General features: G+C 45.3%; 9 non-coding genes across 9 annotated transcripts; all 9 read right to left on the bottom strand.

Annotated features, from left to right (window-relative positions):
* Nucleotides 1–2,017: 2,017 nt before the first annotated feature.
* LOC130311667 (U2 spliceosomal RNA) lies at nt 2,018–2,207 on the bottom strand. The gene has a single exon (XR_008859984.1). It is a non-coding gene; the product is annotated as a U2 spliceosomal RNA (small nuclear RNA).
* A 2,098-nt stretch (nt 2,208–4,305) lies between these two features.
* On the bottom strand, nt 4,306–4,497 carry LOC130311668 (U2 spliceosomal RNA). Its single transcript, XR_008859985.1, has one exon. It is a non-coding gene; the product is annotated as a U2 spliceosomal RNA (small nuclear RNA).
* A 2,091-nt stretch (nt 4,498–6,588) lies between these two features.
* On the bottom strand, nt 6,589–6,779 carry LOC130311663 (U2 spliceosomal RNA). The gene has a single exon (XR_008859979.1). It is a non-coding gene; the product is annotated as a U2 spliceosomal RNA (small nuclear RNA).
* A 2,084-nt stretch (nt 6,780–8,863) lies between these two features.
* Nucleotides 8,864–9,054, bottom strand: LOC130311662 (U2 spliceosomal RNA). The gene has a single exon (XR_008859978.1). It is a non-coding gene; the product is annotated as a U2 spliceosomal RNA (small nuclear RNA).
* A 2,090-nt stretch (nt 9,055–11,144) lies between these two features.
* On the bottom strand, nt 11,145–11,335 carry LOC130311661 (U2 spliceosomal RNA). The gene has a single exon (XR_008859977.1). It is a non-coding gene; the product is annotated as a U2 spliceosomal RNA (small nuclear RNA).
* A 2,087-nt stretch (nt 11,336–13,422) lies between these two features.
* Nucleotides 13,423–13,613, bottom strand: LOC130311660 (U2 spliceosomal RNA). The gene has a single exon (XR_008859976.1). It is a non-coding gene; the product is annotated as a U2 spliceosomal RNA (small nuclear RNA).
* Nucleotides 13,614–15,705: 2,092 nt separating this feature from the next.
* On the bottom strand, nt 15,706–15,896 carry LOC130311658 (U2 spliceosomal RNA). Its single transcript, XR_008859975.1, has one exon. It is a non-coding gene; the product is annotated as a U2 spliceosomal RNA (small nuclear RNA).
* Nucleotides 15,897–17,986: 2,090 nt separating this feature from the next.
* LOC130311657 (U2 spliceosomal RNA) lies at nt 17,987–18,177 on the bottom strand. Its single transcript, XR_008859974.1, has one exon. It is a non-coding gene; the product is annotated as a U2 spliceosomal RNA (small nuclear RNA).
* Nucleotides 18,178–20,264: 2,087 nt separating this feature from the next.
* Nucleotides 20,265–20,452, bottom strand: LOC130311669 (U2 spliceosomal RNA). The gene has a single exon (XR_008859987.1). It is a non-coding gene; the product is annotated as a U2 spliceosomal RNA (small nuclear RNA).
* Between the last annotated feature and the right edge of the window lie 1,638 nt (nt 20,453–22,090).

Below are 22,090 nucleotides of genomic sequence, written 5' to 3'. Positions count from 1 at the left end.
TTTTTCCATGCACACTCTGGGCTGGGGGGCAGTCAACCACCAGTACACACAGCAGAACCTAAACCCCATACCATTATTGCTAAGCAGCAAGACAGGGGCCCATTGCACTCCCACGGGGCCTTTTTAAATGCAATCCATAACCCGGATTTGCCAGGAACCCTTCTTACTCCTCCTACTTGCATGTGACACTGGGCTTAGGATCTGCATAGGAAACACACACACAAGCACACACCTACCTTTGTTGCCTGCAGATGCCTCCTTGGCTGTCCCCAAACGGTATCAAACCAACACCCACGGGAAGCTGTAAGCATAGAGGACATGCCTGCACCCCATTGGACCTTACCTGTGTGGGTTAAATCCGGGTTATTTGACAACCTATGGCGGTGATGGTTCTGCTCAGGCAGAGCAGTGCTGATGCTCCTCATAAAGCTGTCGCTGCTGTGAAGGTTCTAGGTGACATCACAAATCCCTATGGTTACATACACAACAAAGCTGGGTTGTTGTTGTTTACACTCTGCAAGGCCTGTGGAAGTGAGTGACATCATAGCACTGTAGTTCTGAGGGTTCAAGATGGATGCAACAATCTCCTGTTGCTTCTATGAAGGCCGTAATAGACGACATCACCAAACAGCTCCATAGTCACATACACAGCAAAGGAGAGATGTTGTTTACACCTAGTGATGTCAGTGGTATTGAGTGACATCACAGCACAGTGCTAAGGCTCCTGGGCCTGGACACAGCAGCGGCTGCAATATCTCAACGGAGAATACGTTTATATCTATGTGTTGTGTGTGCGCATATATATATATATATATATATATATATATATATATATATATATATTTTCTCCGCCGAAATCACTTTTAAACCCATTTCCACCTTTTTTTCCCTTCTCTTCCTCTTACTTTTTTTTCACGTTTTTTTACGTTTTTCTCCTTTTCGCCTCTTTTCTGGGCGTATTATTCTTCTTTTTCTTCTTTTTTTTCGTCTAATGCATACCCCATCAGTGCAGCAATGCTTATTCAATACCGCCAGCAGATGGAGACACTGGGGGATAATTTTCTAAGGATTTATACTGATTTTTCCTGTCTGAATTTGTCGCACAGAAAGTTGCAGGCCAAATATGTGTGACATTTTCTGCGACTTTAGCTTCTAGAGCATTTTTACAACATTATACATAGGTGCTGAATACATAAAAAGCGACTGTTCAGCGACAGACAAGTCGCATCGGCTGAAAGTAGGCCAGAATGTCAGTCCATGTTGGAGCAGGTTTAGATACAGTCTAAAGCATAGATCTCAAAGTCTGTGCACAGAATTTAGCAAGGGCCTCGCACCTTCTGATGCATCAGGTAGGTGCACAATAGCATAGCCTAACCCTCTGTACTTTGGTCTATATTGATGCGGGACATAGACAGCCAGCTGATGACCAATCCATTAGTGCAATGGATGGCTGGAAGCATTTGTCTTTGCCTTTGCAATACCACAGAAGCAATGCATGGTCAATGTACAGCAATGACACACCTGTGTGAACAGCCAGGAGACCCCCCCCCCCCATGTTATGTTACATAGTTACATAGTTAGTACGGTCGAAAAAAGACATATGTCCATCAAGTTCAACCAGGGAATTAAGGGGTAGGGGTGTGGCGCGATATTGGGGAAGGGATGAGATTTTATATTTCTTCATAAGCATTAATCTTATTTTGTCAATTAGGAACATTCAGCACCCACCCGCTATCAAGGCAGCTGCCTATCATGTCATGCCCTACCTGCACAGGTGAGCTGGCTACTCAAATGATCCAATTAAGGAGGCCATTTAGTCAGCAGCAGCAGAAGTCCTGTGCCTGGACGCTCCAACAGGGGCCAGACACAAGCAGAAGCAGAAGCAGCAGAAGCAGCAGCAGCACCACCTTTTGTTTTTTGGCTGCAGCAGCAGCAAGGCCCACAGGGGCTGGCTAGCTGGCTAGCCAGCAAGCAGGTAGCAATGAAAGTAGGAATCTTTCTTTTTAACCCTGTAAGGGGGTGGTGCACTGTACCCGAAGATACTGCCATATCGGGTCAATGCATAGGGCGACGGAAGCAAGCTTCGAATCGGCCCCCGTTCTCAAAAATCCATTTAATATATGGTCCCCAGATAGGGGACGTATCAGATATTAAACTGATAAGAACAGATACTACACTTGATCTTAGCCAAAAGGCCGAGAAGCGATAACCGTGAAAGGGGCGGGCCCAACAAGGTCCCCTTCATGGGCACTATCACTGCTTGCTGTCAGGGAGGCTGCCAGACAATTTTCCATGCACACTCTGGCTGGGGGGCAGTCAACCACCAGTACACACAGCAGAACCTAAACCCATACCATTATTGCTAAGCAGCAAGACAGGGGCCCATTGCACTCCCACGGGGCCTTTTTAAATGCAATCCATAACCCGGATTTGCCAGGACCCTTCTTACTCCTCCTACTTGCATGTGACACTGGGCTTAGGATCTGCATAGGAAACACACACACAAGCACACACCTACCTTTGTTGCCTGCAGATGCCTCCTTGGCTGTCCCCAAACGGTATCAAACCAACACCCACGGGAAGCTGTAAGCATAGAGGACATGCCTGCACCCCATTGGACTTACCTGTGTGGGTTAAATCCGGGTTATTTGACAACCTATGGCGGTGATGGTTCTGCTCAGGCAGAGCAGTGCTGATGCTCCTCATAAAGCTGTCGCTGCTGTGAAGGTTCTAGGTGACATCACAAATCCCTATGGTTACATACACAACAAAGCTGGGTTGTTGTTGTTTACACTCTGCAAGGCCTGTGGAAGTGAGTGACATCATAGCACTGTAGTTCTGAGGGTTCAAGATGGATGCAACAATCTCCTGTTGCTTCTATGAAGGCCGTAATAGACGACATCACCAAACAGCTCCATAGTCACATACACAGCAAAGGAGAGATGTTGTTTACACCTAGTGATGTCAGTGGTATTGAGTGACATCACAGCACAGTGCTAAGGCTCCTGGGCCTGGACACAGCAGCGGCTGCAATATCTCAACGGAGAATACGTTTATATCTATGTGTGTGTGTGCGCATATATATATATTATATATATATATATATATATATATATATATATATATATATATTTCTCCGCCGAAATCACTTTTAAACCCATTTCCACCTTTTTTTCCCTTCTCTTCCTCTTACTTTTTTTTCACGTTTTTTTACGTTTTTCTCCTTTTCGCCTCTTTTCTGGGCGTATTATTCTTCTTTTCTTCTTCTTTTTTTTCGTCTAATGCATACCCCATCAGTGCAGCAATGCTTATTCAATACCGCCAGCAGATGGAGACACTGGGGGATAATTTTTCTAAGGATTTATACTGATTTTTCCTGTCTGAATTTGTCGCACAGAAAGTTGCAGGCCAAATATGTGTGACATTTCTGCGACTTTAGCTTCTAGAGCATTTTTACAACATTATACATAGGTGCTGAATACATAAAAAGCGACTGTTCAGCGACAGACAAGTCGCATCGGCTGAAAGTAGGCCAGAATGTCAGTCCATGTTGGAGCAGGTTTAGATACAGTCTAAAGCATAGATCTCAAAGTCTGTGCACAGAATTTAGCAAGGGCCTCGCACCTTCTGATGCATCAGGTAGGTGCACAATAGCATAAGCCTAACCCTCTGTACTTTGGTCTATATTGATGCGGGACATAGACAGCCAGCTGATGACCAATCCATTAGTGCAATGGATGGCTGGAAGCATTTGTCTTTGCCTTTGCAATACCACAGAAGCAATGCATGGTCAATGTACAGCAATGACACACCTGTGTGAACAGCCAGGAGACCCCCCCCCCCATGTTATGTTACATAGTTACATAGTTAGTACGGTCGAAAAAAGACATATGTCCATCAAGTTCAACCAGGGAATTAAGGGGTAGGGGTGTGCGCGATATTGGGGAAGGGATGAGATTTTATATTTCTTCATAAGCATTAATCTTATTTTGTCAATTAGGAACATTCAGCACCCACCCGCTATCAAGGCAGCTGCCTATCATGTCATGCCCTACCTGCACAGGTGTGCTGGCTACTCAAATGATCCAATTAAGGAGGCCATTTAGTCAGCAGCAGCAGAAGTCCTGTGCCTGGACGCTCCAACAGGGGCCAGACACAAGCAGAAGCAGAAGCAGCAGAAGCAGCAGCAGCACCACCTTTTGTTTTTTGGCTGCAGCAGCAGCAAGGCCCACAGGGCTGGCTAGCTGGCTAGCCAGCAAGCAGGTAGCAATGAAAGTAGGAATCTTTCTTTTAACCCTGTAAGGGGGGTGGTGCACTGTACCCCGAAGATACTGCCATATCGGGTCAATGCATAGGGCGACGGAAGCAAGCTTCGAAATCGGCCCCCGTTCTCAAAAATCCATTTAATATATGGTCCCCAGATAGGGGACGTATCAGATATTAAACTGATAAGAACAGATACTACACTTGATCTTAGCCAAAAGGCCGAGAAGCGATAACCGTGAAAGGGGCGGGCCCAACAAGGTCCCCTTCATGGGCACTATCACTGCTTGCTGTCAGGGAGGCTGCCAGACAATTTTCCATGCACACTCTGGGCTGGGGGGCAGTCAACCACCAGTACACACAGCAGAACCTAAACCCATACCATTATTGCTAAGCAGCAAGACAGGGGGCCCATTGCACTCCCACGGGGCCTTTTTAAATGCAATCCATAACCCGGATTTGCCAGGAACCCTTCTTACTCCTCCTTCTTGCATGTGACACTGGGCTTAGGATCTGCATAGGAAACACACACACAAGCACACACCTACCTTTGTTGCCTGCAGATGCCTCCTTGGCTGTCCCCAAACGGTATCAAAACCAACACCCACGGGAAGCTGTAAGCATAGAGGACATGCCTGCACCCCATTGGACTTACCTGTGTGGGTTAAATCCGGGTTATTTGACAACCTATGGCGGTGATGGTTCTGCTCAGGCAGAGCAGTGCTGATGCTCCTCATAAAGCTGTCGCTGCTGTGAAGGTTCTAGGTGACATCACAAATCCCTATGGTTACATACACAACAAAGCTGGGTTGTTGTTGTTTACACTCTGCAAGGCCTGTGGAAGTGAGTGACATCATAGCACTGTAGTTCTGAGGGTTCAAGATGGATGCAACAATCTCCTGTTGCTTCTATGAAGGCCGTAATAGACGACATCACCAAACAGCTCCATAGTCACATACACAGCAAAGGAGAGATGTTGTTTACACCTAGTGATGTCAGTGGTATTGAGTGACATCACAGCACAGTGCTAAGGCTCCTGGGCCTGGACACAGCAGCGGCTGCAATATCTCAACGGAGAATACGTTTATATCTATGTGTGTGTGTGCGCATATAATATATATATATATATATATATATATATATATATATATATTTCTCCGCCGAAATCACTTTTAAACCCCATTTCCACCTTTTTTTCCCTTCTCTTCCTCTTACTTTTTTTTCACGTTTTTTACGTTTTTCTCCTTTTCGCCTCTTTTCTGGGCGTATTATTCTTCTTTTTCTTCTTTTTTTTCGTCTAATGCATACCCCATCAGTGCAGCAATGCTTATTCAATACCGCCAGCAGATGGAGACACTGGGGGATAATTTTCTAAGGATTTATACTGATTTTTCCTGTCTGAATTTGTCGCACAGAAAGTTGCAGGCCAAATATGTGTGACATTTCTGCGACTTTAGCTTCTAGAGCATTTTTACAACATTATACATAGGTGCTGAATACATAAAAAGCGACTGTTCAGCGACAGACATGTCGCATCGGCTGAAAGTAGGCCAGAATGTCAGTCCATGTTGGAGCAGGTTTAGATACAGTCTAAAGCATAGATCTCAAAGTCTGTGCACAGAATTTAGCAAGGGCCTCGCACCTTCTGATGCATCAGGTAGGTGCACAATAGCATAGCCTAACCCTCTGTACTTTGGTCTATATTGATGCGGGACATAGACAGCCAGCTGATGACCAATCCATTAGTGCAATGGATGGCTGGAAGCATTTGTCTTTGCCTTTGCAATACCACAGAAGCAATGCATGGTCAATGTACAGCAATGACACACCTGTGTGAACAGCCAGGAGACCCCCCCCCCCCCATGTTATGTTACATAGTTACATAGTTAGTACGGTCGAAAAAAGACATATGTCCATCAAGTTCAACCAGGGAATTAAGGGGTAGGGGTGTGGCGCGATATTGGGGAAGGGATGAGATTTTATATTTCTTCATAAGCATTAATCTTATTTTGTCAATTAGGAACATTCAGCACCCACCCGCTATCAAGGCAGCTGCCTATCATGTCATGCCCTACCTGCACAGGTGTGCTGGCTACTCAAATGATCCAATTAAGGAGGCCATTTAGTCAGCAGCAGCAGAAGTCCTGTGCCTGGACGCTCCAACAGGGGCCAGACACAAGCAGAAGCAGAAGCAGCAGAAGCAGCAGCAGCACCACCTTTTGTTTTTTGGCTGCAGCAGCAGCAAGGCCCACAGGGCTGGCTAGCTGGCTAGCCAGCAAGCAGGTAGCAATGAAAGTAGGAATCTTTCTTTTTAACCCTGTAAGGGGGTGGTGCACTGTACCCGAAGATACTGCCATATCGGGTCAATGCATAGGGCGACGGAAGCAAGCTTCGAAATCGGCCCCCGTTCTCAAAAATCCATTTAATATATGGTCCCCAGATAGGGGACGTATCAGATATTAAACTGATAAGAACAGATACTACACTTGATCTTAGCCAAAAGGCCGAGAAGCGATAACCGTGAAAGGGGCGGGCCCAACAAGGTCCCCTTCATGGGCACTATCACTGCTTGCTGTCAGGGAGGCTGCCAGACAATTTTCCATGCACACTCTGGGCTGGGGGGCAGTCAACCACCAGTACACACAGCAGAACCTAAACCCATACCATTATTGCTAAGCAGCAAGACAGGGGCCCATTGCACTCCCACGGGGCCTTTTTAAATGCAATCCATAACCCGGATTTGCCAGGAACCCTTCTTACTCCTCCTACTTGCATGTGACACTGGGCTTAGGATCTGCATAGGAAACACACACACAAGCACACACCTACCTTTGTTGCCTGCAGATGCCTCCTTGGCTGTCCCCAAACGGTATCAAACCAACACCCACGGGAAGCTGTAAGCATAGAGGACATGCCTGCACCCCATTGGACTTACCTGTGTGGGTTAAATCCGGGTTATTTGACAACCTATGGCGGTGATGGTTCTGCTCAGGCAGAGCAGTGCTGATGCTCCTCATAAAGCTGTCGCTGCTGTGAAGGTTCTAGGTGACATCACAAATCCCTATGGTTACATACACAACAAAGCTGGGTTGTTGTTGTTTACACTCTGCAAGGCCTGTGGAAGTGAGTGACATCATAGCACTGTAGTTCTGAGGGTTCAAGATGGATGCAACAATCTCCTGTTGCTTCTATGAAGGCCGTAATAGACGACATCACCAAACAGCTCCATAGTCACATACACAGCAAAGGAGAGATGTTGTTTACACCTAGTGATGTCAGTGGTATTGAGTGACATCACAGCACAGTGCTAAGGCTCCTGGGCCTGGACACAGCAGCGGCTGCAATATCTCAACGGAGAATACGTTTATATCTATGTGTGTGTGTGCGCATATATATATATATATATATATATATATATATATATATATTTCTCCGCCGAAATCACTTTTAAACCCATTTCCACCTTTTTTTCCCTTCTCTTCCTCTTACTTTTTTTTCACGTTTTTTTACGTTTTTCTCCTTTTCGCCTCTTTTCTGGGCGTATTATTCTTCTTTTTCTTCTTTTTTTTCGTCTAATGCATACCCCATCAGTGCAGCAATGCTTATTCAATACCGCCAGCAGATGGAGACACTGGGGGATAATTTTCTAAGGATTTATACTGATTTTTCCTGTCTGAATTTGTCGCACAGAAAGTTGCAGGCCAAATATGTGTGACATTTCTGCGACTTTAGCTTCTAGAGCATTTTTACAACATTATACATAGGTGCTGAATACATAAAAAGCGACTGTTCAGCGACAGACAAGTCGCATCGGCTGAAAGTAGGCCAGAATGTCAGTCCATGTTGGAGCAGGTTTAGATACAGTCTAAAGCATAGATCTCAAAGTCTGTGCACAGAATTTAGCAAGGGCCTCGCACCTTCTGATGCATCAGGTAGGTGCACAATAGCATAGCCTAACCCTCTGTACTTTGGTCTATATTGATGCGGGACATAGACAGCCAGCTGATGACCAATCCATTAGTGCAATGGATGGCTGGAAGCATTTGTCTTTGCCTTTGCAATACCACAGAAGCAATGCATGGTCAATGTACAGCAATGACACACCTGTGTGAACAGCCAGGAGACCCCCCCCCCCCCATGTTATGTTACATAGTTACATAGTTAGTACGGTCGAAAAAAGACATATGTCCATCAAGTTCAACCAGGGAATTAAGGGGTAGGGGTGTGGCGCGATATTGGGGAAGGGATGAGATTTTATATTTCTTCATAAGCATTAATCTTATTTTGTCAATTAGGAACATTCAGCACCCACCCGCTATCAAGGCAGCTGCCTATCATGTCATGCCCTACCTGCACAGGTGTGCTGGCTACTCAAATGATCCAATTAAGGAGGCCATTTAGTCAGCAGCAGCAGAAGTCCTGTGCCTGGACGCTCCAACAGGGGCCAGACACAAGCAGAAGCAGAAGCAGCAGAAGCAGCAGCAGCACCACCTTTTGTTTTTTGGCTGCAGCAGCAGCAAGGCCCACAGGGCTGGCTAGCTGGCTAGCCAGCAAGCAGGTAGCAATGAAAGTAGGAATCTTTCTTTTTAACCCTGTAAGGGGGTGGTGCACTGTACCCGAAGATACTGCCATATCGGGTCAATGCATAGGGCGACGGAAGCAAGCTTCGAAATCGGCCCCCGTTCTCAAAAATCCATTTAATATATGGTCCCCAGATAGGGGACGTATCAGATATTAAACTGATAAGAACAGATACTACACTTGATCTTAGCCAAAAGGCCGAGAAGCGATAACCGTGAAAGGGGCGGGCCCAACAAGGTCCCCTTCATGGGCACTATCACTGCTTGCTGTCAGGGAGGCTGCCAGACAATTTTCCATGCACACTCTGGGCTGGGGGGCAGTCAACCACCAGTACACACAGCAGAACCTAAACCCATACCATTATTGCTAAGCAGCAAGACAGGGGCCCATTGCACTCCCACGGGGCCTTTTTAAATGCAATCCATAACCCGGATTTGCCAGGAACCCTTCTTACTCCTCCTACTTGCATGTGACACTGGGCTTAGGATCTGCATAGGAAACACACACACAAGCACACACCTACCTTTGTTGCCTGCAGATGCCTCCTTGGCTGTCCCCAAACGGTATCAAACCAACACCCACGGGAAGCTGTAAGCATAGAGGACATGCCTGCACCCCATTGGACTTACCTGTGTGGGTTAAATCCGGGTTATTTGACAACCTATGGCGGTGATGGTTCTGCTCAGGCAGAGCAGTGCTGATGCTCCTCATAAAGCTGTCGCTGCTGTGAAGGTTCTAGGTGACATCACAAATCCCTATGGTTACATACACAACAAAGCTGGGTTGTTGTTGTTTACACTCTGCAAGGCCTGTGGAAGTGAGTGACATCATAGCACTGTAGTTCTGAGGGTTCAAGATGGATGCAACAATCTCCTGTTGCTTCTATGAAGGCCGTAATAGACGACATCACCAAACAGCTCCATAGTCACATACACAGCAAAGGAGAGATGTTGTTTACACCTAGTGATGTCAGTGGTATTGAGTGACATCACAGCACAGTGCTAAGGCTCCTGGGCCTGGACACAGCAGCGGCTGCAATATCTCAACGGAGAATACGTTTATATCTATGTGTGTGTGTGCGCATATATATATATATATATATATATATATATATATATATATATATATATTTCTCCGCCGAAATCACTTTTAAACCCATTTCCACCTTTTTTTCCCTTCTCTTCCTCTTACTTTTTTTTCACGTTTTTTTACGTTTTTCTCCTTTTCGCCTCTTTTCTGGGCGTATTATTCTTCTTTTTCTTCTTTTTTTTCGTCTAATGCATACCCCATCAGTGCAGCAATGCTTATTCAATACCGCCAGCAGATGGAGACACTGGGGGATAATTTTCTAAGGATTTATACTGATTTTTCCTGTCTGAATTTGTCGCACAGAAAGTTGCAGGCCAAATATGTGTGACATTTCTGCGACTTTAGCTTCTAGAGCATTTTTACAACATTATACATAGGTGCTGAATACATAAAAAGCGACTGTTCAGCGACAGACAAGTCGCATCGGCTGAAAGTAGGCCAGAATGTCAGTCCATGTTGGAGCAGGTTTAGATACAGTCTAAAGCATAGATCTCAAAGTCTGTGCACAGAATTTAGCAAGGGCCTCGCACCTTCTGATGCATCAGGTAGGTGCACAATAGCATAGCCTAACCCTCTGTACTTTGGTCTATATTGATGCGGGACATAGACAGCCAGCTGATGACCAATCCATTAGTGCAATGGATGGCTGGAAGCATTTGTCTTTGCCTTTGCAATACCACAGAAGCAATGCATGGTCAATGTACAGCAATGACACACCTGTGTGAACAGCCAGGAGACCCCCCCCCCCATGTTATGTTACATAGTTACATAGTTAGTACAGTCGAAAAAAGACATATGTCCATCAAGTTCAACCAGGGAATTAAGGGGTAGGGGTGTGGCGCGATATTGGGGAAGGGATGAGATTTTATATTTCTTCATAAGCATTAATCTTATTTTGTCAATTAGGAACATTCAGCACCCACCCGCTATCAAGGCAGCTGCCTATCATGTCATGCCCTACCTGCACAGGTGTGCTGGCTACTCAAATGATCCAATTAAGGAGGCCATTTAGTCAGCAGCAGCAGAAGTCCTGTGCCTGGACGCTCCAACAGGGGCCAGACACAAGCAGAAGCAGAAGCAGCAGAAGCAGCAGCAGCACCACCTTTTGTTTTTTGGCTGCAGCAGCAGCAAGGCCCACAGGGCTGGCTAGCTGGCTAGCCAGCAAGCAGGTAGCAATGAAAGTAGGAATCTTTCTTTTTAACCCTGTAAGGGGGTGGTGCACTGTACCCGAAGATACTGCCATATCGGGTCAATGCATAGGGCGACGGAAGCAAGCTTCGAAATCGGCCCCCGTTCTCAAAAATCCATTTAATATATGGTCCCCAGATAGGGGACGTATCAGATATTAAACTGATAAGAACAGATACTACACTTGATCTTAGCCAAAAGGCCGAGAAGCGATAACCGTGAAAGGGGCGGGCCCAACAAGGTCCCCTTCATGGGCACTATCACTGCTTGCTGTCAGGGAGGCTGCCAGACAATTTTCCATGCACACTCTGGGCTGGGGGGCAGTCAACCACCAGTACACACAGCAGAACCTAAACCCATACCATTATTGCTAAGCAGCAAGACAGGGGCCCATTGCACTCCCACGGGGCCTTTTTAAATGCAATCCATAACCCGGATTTGCCAGGAACCCTTCTTACTCCTCCTACTTGCATGTGACACTGGGCTTAGGATCTGCATAGGAAACACACACACAAGCACACACCTACCTTTGTTGCCTGCAGATGCCTCCTTGGCTGTCCCCAAACGGTATCAAACCAACACCCACGGGAAGCTGTAAGCATAGAGGACATGCCTGCACCCCATTGGACTTACCTGTGTGGGTTAAATCCGGGTTATTTGACAACCTATGGCGGTGATGGTTCTGCTCAGGCAGAGCAGTGCTGATGCTCCTCATAAAGCTGTCGCTGCTGTGAAGGTTCTAGGTGACATCACAAATCCCTATGGTTACATACACAACAAAGCTGGGTTGTTGTTGTTTACACTCTGCAAGGCCTGTGGAAGTGAGTGACATCATAGCACTGTAGTTCTGAGGGTTCAAGATGGATGCAACAATCTCCTGTTGCTTCTATGAAGGCCGTAATAGACGACATCACCAAACAGCTCCATAGTCACATACACAGCAAAGGAGAGATGTTGTTTACACCTAGTGATGTCAGTGGTATTGAGTGACATCACAGCACAGTGCTAAGGCTCCTGGGCCTGGACACAGCAGCGGCTGCAATATCTCAACGGAGAATACGTTTATATCTATGTGTGTGTGTGCGCATATATATATATATATATATATATATATATATATATATATATATATTTCTCCGCCGAAATCACTTTTAAACCCATTTCCACCTTTTTTTCCCTTCTCTTCCTCTTACTTTTTTTTCACGTTTTTTTACGTTTTTCTCCTTTTCGCCTCTTTTCTGGGCGTATTATTCTTCTTTTTCTTCTTTTTTTTCGTCTAATGCATACCCCATCAGTGCAGCAATGCTTATTCAATACCGCCAGCAGATGGAGACACTGGGGGATAATTTTCTAAGGATTTATACTGATTTTTCCTGTCTGAATTTGTCGCACAGAAAGTTGCAGGCCAAATATGTGTGACATTTCTGCGACTTTAGCTTCTAGAGCATTTGTACAACATTATACATAGGTGCTGAATACATAAAAAGCGACTGTTCAGCGACAGACAAGTCGCATCGGCTGAAAGTAGGCCAGAATGTCAGTCCATGTTGGAGCAGGTTTAGATACAGTCTAAAGCATAGATCTCAAAGTCTGTGCACAGAATTTAGCAAGGGCCTCGCACCTTCTGATGCATCAGGTAGGTGCACAATAGCATAGCCTAACCCTCTGTACTTTGGTCTATATTGATGCGGGACATAGACAGCCAGCTGATGACCAATCCATTAGTGCAATGGATGGCTGGAAGCATTTGTCTTTGCCTTTGCAATACCACAGAAGCAATGCATGGTCAATGTACAGCAATGACACACCTGTGTGAACAGCCAGGAGACCCCCCCCCCATGTTATGTTACATAGTTACATAGTTAGTACGGTCGAAAAAAGACATATGTCCATCAAGTTCAACCAGGGAATTAAGGGGTAGGGGTGTGGCGCGATATTGGGGAAGGGATGAGATTTTATATTTCTTCATAAGCATTAATCTTATTTTGTCAATTAGGAACATTCAGCACCCACCCGCTATCAAGGCAGCTGCCTATCATGTCATGCCCTACCTGCACAGGTGTGCTGGCTACTCAAATGATCCAATTAAGGAGGCCATTTAGTCAGCAGCAGCAGAAGTCCTGTGCCTGGACGCTCCAACAGGGGCCAGACACAAGCAGAAGCAGAAGCAGCAGAAGCAGCAGCAGCACCACCTTTTGTTTTTTGGCTGCAGCAGCAGCAAGGCCCACAGGGCTGGCTAGCTGGCTAGCCAGCAAGCAGGTAGCAATGAAAGTAGGAATCTTTCTTTTTAACCCTGTAAGGGGGTGGTGCACTGTACCCGAAGATACTGCCATATCGGGTCAATGCATAGGGCGACGGAAGCAAGCTTCGAAATCGGCCCCCGTTCTCAAAAATCCATTTAATATATGGTCCCCAGATAGGGGACGTATCAGATATTAAACTGATAAGAACAGATACTACACTTGATCTTAGCCAAAAGGCCGAGAAGCGATAACCGTGAAAGGGGCGGGCCCAACAAGGTCCCCTTCATGGGCACTATCACTGCTTGCTGTCAGGGAGGCTGCCAGACAATTTTCCATGCACACTCTGGGCTGGGGGGCAGTCAACCACCAGTACACACAGCAGAACCTAAACCCATACCATTATTGCTAAGCAGCAAGACAGGGGCCCATTGCACTCCCACGGGGCCTTTTTAAATGCAATCCATAACCCGGATTTGCCAGGAACCCTTCTTACTCCTCCTTCTTGCATGTGACACTGGGCTTAGGATCTGCATAGGAAACACACACACAAGCACACACCTACCTTTGTTGCCTGCAGATGCCTCCTTGGCTGTCCCCAAACGGTATCAAACCAACACCCACGGGAAGCTGTAAGCATAGAGGACATGCCTGCACCCCATTGGACTTACCTGTGTGGGTTAAATCCGGGTTATTTGACAACCTATGGCGGTGATGGTTCTGCTCAGGCAGAGCAGTGCTGATGCTCCTCATAAAGCTGTCGCTGCTGTGAAGGTTCTAGGTGACATCACAAATCCCTATGGTTACATACACAACAAAGCTGGGTTGTTGTTGTTTACACTCTGCAAGGCCTGTGGAAGTGAGTGACATCATAGCACTGTAGTTCTGAGGGTTCAAGATGGATGCAACAATCTCCTGTTGCTTCTATGAAGGCCGTAATAGACGACATCACCAAACAGCTCCATAGTCACATACACAGCAAAGGAGAGATGTTGTTTACACCTAGTGATGTCAGTGGTATTGAGTGACATCACAGCACAGTGCTAAGGCTCCTGGGCCTGGACACAGCAGCGGCTGCAATATCTCAACGGAGAATACGTTTATATCTATGTGTGTGTGTGCGCATATATATATATATATATATATATATATATATATATATATATATATATATTTCTCCGCCGAAATCACTTTTAAACCCATTTCCACCTTTTTTTCCCTTCTCTTCCTCTTACTTTTTTTTCACGTTTTTTTACGTTTTTCTCCTTTTCGCCTCTTTTCTGGGCGTATTATTCTTCTTTTTCTTCTTTTTTTTCGTCTAATGCATACCCCATCAGTGCAGCAATGCTTATTCAATACCGCCAGCAGATGGAGACACTGGGGGATAATTTTCTAAGGATTTATACTGATTTTTCCTGTCTGAATTTGTCGCACAGAAAGTTGCAGGCCAAATATGTGTGACATTTCTGCGACTTTAGCTTCTAGAGCATTTTTACAACATTATACATAGGTGCTGAATACATAAAAAGCGACTGTTCAGCGACAGACAAGTCGCATCGGCTGAAAGTAGGCCAGAATGTCAGTCCATGTTGGAGCAGGTTTAGATACAGTCTAAAGCATAGATCTCAAAGTCTGTGCACAGAATTTAGCAAGGGCCTCGCACCTTCTGATGCATCAGGTAGGTGCACAATAGCATAGCCTAACCCTCTGTACTTTGGTCTATATTGATGCGGGACATAGACAGCCAGCTGATGACCAATCCATTAGTGCAATGGATGGCTGGAAGCATTTGTCTTTGCCTTTGCAATACCACAGAAGCAATGCATGGTCAATGTACAGCAATGACACACCTGTGTGAACAGCCAGGAGACCCCCCCCCCCATGTTATGTTACATAGTTACATAGTTAGTACGGTCGAAAAAAGACATATGTCCATCAAGTTCAACCAGGGAATTAAGGGGTAGGGGTGTGGCGCGATATTGGGGAAGGGATGAGATTTTATATTTCTTCATAAGCATTAATCTTATTTTGTCAATTAGGAACATTCAGCACCCACCCGCTATCAAGGCAGCTGCCTATCATGTCATGCCCTACCTGCACAGGTGTGCTGGCTACTCAAATGATCCAATTAAGGAGGCCATTTAGTCAGCAGCAGCAGAAGTCCTGTGCCTGGACGCTCCAACAGGGGCCAGACACAAGCAGAAGCAGAAGCAGCAGAAGCAGCAGCAGCACCACCTTTTGTTTTTTGGCTGCAGCAGCAGCAAGGCCCACAGGGCTGGCTAGCTGGCTAGCCAGCAAGCAGGTAGCAATGAAAGTAGGAATCTTTCTTTTTAACCCTGTAAGGGGGTGGTGCACTGTACCCGAAGATACTGCCATATCGGGTCAATGCATAGGGCGACGGAAGCAAGCTTCGAAATCGGCCCCCGTTCTCAAAAATCCATTTAATATATGGTCCCCAGATAGGGGACGTATCAGATATTAAACTGATAAGAACAGATACTACACTTGATCTTAGCCAAAAGGCCGAGAAGCGATAACCGTGAAAGGGGCGGGCCCAACAAGGTCCCCTTCATGGGCACTATCACTGCTTGCTGTCAGGGAGGCTGCCAGACAATTTTCCATGCACACTCTGGGCTGGGGGGCAGTCAACCACCAGTACACACAGCAGAACCTAAACCCATACCATTATTGCTAAGCAGCAAGACAGGGGCCCATTGCACTCCCACGGGGCCTTTTTAAATACAATCCATAACCCGGATTTGCCAGGAACCCTTCTTACTCCTCCTTCTTGCATGTGACACTGGGCTTAGGATCTGCATAGGAAACACACACACAAGCACACACCTACCTTTGTTGCCTGCAGATGCCTCCTTGGCTGTCCCCAAACGGTATCAAACCAACACCCACGGGAAGCTGTAAGCATAGAGGACATGCCTGCACCCCATTGGACTTACCTGTGTGGGTTAAATCCGGGTTATTTGACAACCTATGGCGGTGATGGTTCTGCTCAGGCAGAGCAGTGCTGATGCTCCTCATAAAGCTGTCGCTGCTGTGAAGGTTCTAGGTGACATCACAAATCCCTATGGTTACATACACAACAAAGCTGGGTTGTTGTTGTTTACACTCTGCAAGGCCTGTGGAAGTGAGTGACATCATAGCACTGTAGTTCTGAGGGTTCAAGATGGATGCAACAATCTCCTGTTGCTTCTATGAAGGCCGTAATAGACGACATCACCAAACAGCTCCATAGTCACATACACAGCAAAGGAGAGATGTTGTTTACACCTAGTGATGTCAGTGGTATTGAGTGACATCACAGCACAGTGCTAAGGCTCCTGGGCCTGGACACAGCAGCGGCTGCAATATCTCAACGGAGAATACGTTTATATCTATGTGTGTGTGTGCGCATATATATATATATATATATATATATATATATATATATATATATATATTTCTCCGCCGAAATCACTTTTAAACCCATTTCCACCTTTTTTTCCCTTCTCTTCCTCTTACTTTTTTTTCACGTTTTTTTACGTTTTTCTCCTTTTCGCCTCTTTTCTGGGCGTATTATTCTTCTTTTTCTTCTTTTTTTTCGTCTAATGCATACCCCATCAGTGCAGCAATGCTTATTCAATACCGCCAGCAGATGGAGACACTGGGGGATAATTTTCTAAGGATTTATACTGATTTTTCCTGTCTGAATTTGTCGCACAGAAAGTTGCAGGCCAAATATGTGTGACATTTCTGCGACTTTAGCTTCTAGAGCATTTTTACAACATTATACATAGGTGCTGAATACATAAAAAGCGACTGTTCAGCGACAGACAAGTCGCATCGGCTGAAAGTAGGCCAGAATGTCAGTCCATGTTGGAGCAGGTTTAGATACAGTCTAAAGCATAGATCTCAAAGTCTGTGCACAGAATTTAGCAAGGGCCTCGCACCTTCTGATGCATCAGGTAGGTGCACAATAGCATAGCCTAACCCTCTGTACTTTGGTCTATATTGATGCGGGACATAGACAGCCAGCTGATGACCAATCCATTAGTGCAATGGATGGCTGGAAGCATTTGTCTTTGCCTTTGCAATACCACAGAAGCAATGCATGGTCAATGTACAGCAATGACACACCTGTGTGAACAGCCAGGAGACCCCCCCCCCCATGTTATGTTACATAGTTACATAGTTAGTACGGTCGAAAAAAGACATATGTCCATCAAGTTCAACCAGGGAATTAAGGGGTAGGGGTGTGGCGCGATATTGGGGAAGGGATGAGATTTTATATTTCTTCATAAGCATTAATCTTATTTTGTCAATTAGGAACATTCAGCACCCACCCGCTATCAAGGCAGCTGCCTATCATGTCATGCCCTACCTGCACAGGTGTGCTGGCTACTCAAATGATCCAATTAAGGAGGCCATTTAGTCAGCAGCAGCAGAAGTCCTGTGCCTGGACGCTCCAACAGGGGCCAGACACAAGCAGAAGCAGAAGCAGCAGAAGCAGCAGCAGCACCACCTTTTGTTTTTTGGCTGCAGCAGCAGCAAGGCCCACAGGGCTGGCTAGCTGGCTAGCCAGCAAGCAGGTAGCAATGAAAGTAGGAATCTTTCTTTTTAACCCTGTAAGGGGGTGGTGCACTGTACCCGAAGATACTGCCATATCGGGTCAATGCATAGGGCGACGGAAGCAAGCTTCGAAATCGGCCCCCGTTCTCAAAAATCCATTTAATATATGGTCCCCAGATAGGGGACGTATCAGATATTAAACTGATAAGAACAGATACTACACTTGATCTTAGCCAAAAGGCCGAGAAGCGATAACCGTGAAAGGGGCGGGCCCAACAAGGTCCCCTTCATGGGCACTATCACTGCTTGCTGTCAGGGAGGCTGCCAGACAATTTTCCATGCACACTCTGGGCTGGGGGGCAGTCAACCACCAGTACACACAGCAGAACCTAAACCCATACCATTATTGCTAAGCAGCAAGACAGGGGCCCATTGCACTCCCACGGGGCCTTTTTAAATGCAATCCATAACCCGGATTTGCCAGGAACCCTTCTTACTCCTCCTACTTGCATGTGACACTGGGCTTAGGATCTGCATAGGAAACACACACACAAGCACACACCTACCTTTGTTGCCTGCAGATGCCTCCTTGGCTGTCCCCAAACGGTATCAAACCAACACCCACGGGAAGCTGTAAGCATAGAGGACATGCCTGCACCCCATTGGACTTACCTGTGTGGGTTAAATCCGGGTTATTTGACAACCTATGGCGGTGATGGTTCTGCTCAGGCAGAGCAGTGCTGATGCTCCTCATAAAGCTGTCGCTGCTGTGAAGGTTCTAGGTGACATCACAAATCCCTATGGTTACATACACAACAAAGCTGGGTTGTTGTTGTTTACACTCTGCAAGGCCTGTGGAAGTGAGTGACATCATAGCACTGTAGTTCTGAGGGTTCAAGATGGATGCAACAATCTCCTGTTGCTTCTATGAAGGCCGTAATAGACGACATCACCAAACAGCTCCATAGTCACATACACAGCAAAGGAGAGATGTTGTTTACACCTAGTGATGTCAGTGGTATTGAGTGACATCACAGCACAGTGCTAAGGCTCCTGGGCCTGGACACAGCAGCGGCTGCAATATCTCAACGGAGAATACGTTTATATCTATGTGTGTGTGTGCGCATATATATATATATATATATATATATATATATATATATATATATTTCTCCGCCGAAATCACTTTTAAACCCATTTCCACCTTTTTTTCCCTTCTCTTCCTCTTACTTTTTTTTCACGTTTTTTTACGTTTTTCTCCTTTTCGCCTCTTTTCTGGGCGTATTATTCTTCTTTTTCTTCTTTTTTTTCGTCTAATGCATACCCCATCAGTGCAGCAATGCTTATTCAATACCGCCAGCAGATGGAGACACTGGGGGATAATTTTCTAAGGATTTATACTGATTTTTCCTGTCTGAATTTGTCGCACAGAAAGTTGCAGGCCAAATATGTGTGACATTTCTGCGACTTTAGCTTCTAGAGCATTTGTACAACATTATACATAGGTGCTGAATACATAAAAAGCGACTGTTCAGCGACAGACAAGTCGCATCGGCTGAAAGTAGGCCAGAATGTCAGTCCATGTTGGAGCAGGTTTAGATACAGTCTAAAGCATAGATCTCAAAGTCTGTGCACAGAATTTAGCAAGGGCCTCGCACCTTCTGATGCATCAGGTAGGTGCACAATAGCATAGCCTAACCCTCTGTACTTTGGTCTATATTGATGCGGGACATAGACAGCCAGCTGATGACCAATCCATTAGTGCAATGGATGGCTGGAAGCATTTGTCTTTGCCTTTGCAATACCACAGAAGCAATGCATGGTCAATGTACAGCAATGACACACCTGTGTGAACAGCCAGGAGACCCCCCCCCCCCATGTTATGTTACATAGTTACATAGTTAGTACGGTCGAAAAAAGACATATGTCCATCAAGTTCAACCAGGGAATTAAGGGGTAGGGGTGTGGCGCGATATTGGGGAAGGGATGAGATTTTATATTTCTTCATAAGCATTAATCTTATTTTGTCAATTAGGAACATTCAGCACCCACCCGCTATCAAGGCAGCTGCCTATCATGTCATGCCCTACCTGCACAGGTGTGCTGGCTACTCAAATGATCCAATTAAGGAGGCCATTTAGTCAGCAGCAGCAGAAGTCCTGTGCCTGGACGCTCCAACAGGGGCCAGACACAAGCAGAAGCAGAAGCAGCAGAAGCAGCAGCAGCACCACCTTTTGTTTTTTGGCTGCAGCAGCAGCAAGGCCCACAGGGCTGGCTAGCTGGCTAGCCAGCAAGCAGGTAGCAATGAAAGTAGGAATCTTTCTTTTTAACCCTGTAAGGGGGTGGTGCACTGTACCCGAAGATACTGCCATATCGGGTCAATGCATAGGGCGACGGAAGCAAGCTTCGAAATCGGCCCCCGTTCTCAAAAATCCATTTAATATATGGTCCCCAGATAGGGGACGTATCAGATATTAAACTGATAAGAACAGATACAGTTAAATATAAATAACATATTTACAACATATTAAAACATAAAATGGGCACTTGGTGGCTTTACAAGATAGAATTCCATTCTTTTAAAAACCATTTTCTAGATAAAAGCGGAAATCTCTTCTTGTCTAAAAGATAGTACTGGTACATTTCATAAAAACAGATAGATAAAATGTCCTTCACAGATAAAACCTCATGCTTGAACAATAAAATATTCCTGGCCTTCCACAGAGCTGCCTTCACACAGTTTATGATCTTCCATGCAATAGTCTCTTGAGTCCGTGTTGGGCATTCCAGGCAACCATAAAAAACCACTGCAATATTTAAGTCTTTTAGTCCAGTTATCCTTTTTACCAGAGGGAGTATCTTTGTCCATATTTTCTGCGAGTAAAAACAAGTCCATATTAGATGGTGCACGGTCTCCTCTTGTCGGCATCCCTCCCTCGGGCAGGTTGCAGAGTTGGATAATCCTCTTCGGTGCTGGAATGCCCGGCATGGAAGACACTCGTGTGCGCAGCTCCAGGCCAGGTCCTTCTGTGAATTAAAAAGATAATTAATACTCAACATCTTCCAAATCTGTATACACTTCTGTTCGTTAAAATTTTTGATGGGAGTCACGGTACTGGTTTCTTTTATTTCCTTTAGTAGTTTTTTGCTATTGCACAGATCCTGAACACTTTTACCTTTAAAATTATATAAGTTTAAAATTTTTCCTAAAATCATGTATTGAGGGGGTAAATTCAAAGAATAAGGGCAACTTAAAACTGTAGAAAACCAGCCGTTCCTCCGCATAAAATAACCAGTATTAAAACGAACAAAATAAGACCAGTAGCTATCTTTAAAAACAGTAGTAAAACACATGCTAAAAAACTTTATTAAAAGGAAAGCTTTAAAATCTGGAAAATCCTTACCGCCCCTGGAGTTCGGTTTTATCACAATTTGTCTCTTTAATTTTTCGCTCTTAGAACTCCAAAAGAAAGTAAAACAAGCTTTTGTTATTTTCTTTAGAACCATTTCGGGGGGTGGGAAAACCAGACTTAAATACAATAAAATAGGTAAAAGCACCATTTTTGTAATTAAAACCTTCCCTTCCATTGTAAGTTCTCGCATGTTCCACATACATATTTTCTTATTTATTTTTTGAGCCACCAAGTCCCAGCTATTAAAACCATTATTAGACTCGTCAAAGGAGACACCTAAAATCTGCACCGACTCAGACACAGGGACGGGCACATCATACAAAGGCATTCCGCCTATGTTTAAAATGTTACTTTTGTTAAAATTGACTTTAAAACCGGAGGCACAATTAAAATATTGAATCTGTTTTAGCGTCTTCTGAAGCGATGGGGTGTCCCTGCAAAACACCGCAACATCGTCCATGTACCCCACTACCTTCGCCTCTAGTCCCCCTCCTCCTGGCAGGGGGACTCCATGGATCTGCTTATCCTTTCGTATTGTACATAAAAGAGGCTCTATTGCGCAAATGAAGAGTAGTGGGGACAAGGGACACCCCTGCTTCACTCCGGAATTTAAAATCACGCCCTGTGTCTTAAAACCATTTACTAAAATTTTACTAGTACAGTTATCATAAAAAGCTCTAAGAGACAATAAAAAGCCATCAGGTATACCCATTTTCTCTAAAACCTTAAAAAGATAAAAATGTGACACCCTGT

The sequence above is a fragment of the Hyla sarda genome, unplaced genomic scaffold (assembly GCF_029499605.1).
Source record: "Hyla sarda isolate aHylSar1 unplaced genomic scaffold, aHylSar1.hap1 scaffold_1652, whole genome shotgun sequence".
Classification (NCBI taxonomy): Eukaryota; Metazoa; Chordata; class Amphibia; order Anura; family Hylidae; genus Hyla; species Hyla sarda.
The sequence above is the reverse complement of the archived record's forward strand: the minus strand, read 5'-3'. Positions and strand labels throughout refer to the sequence as shown.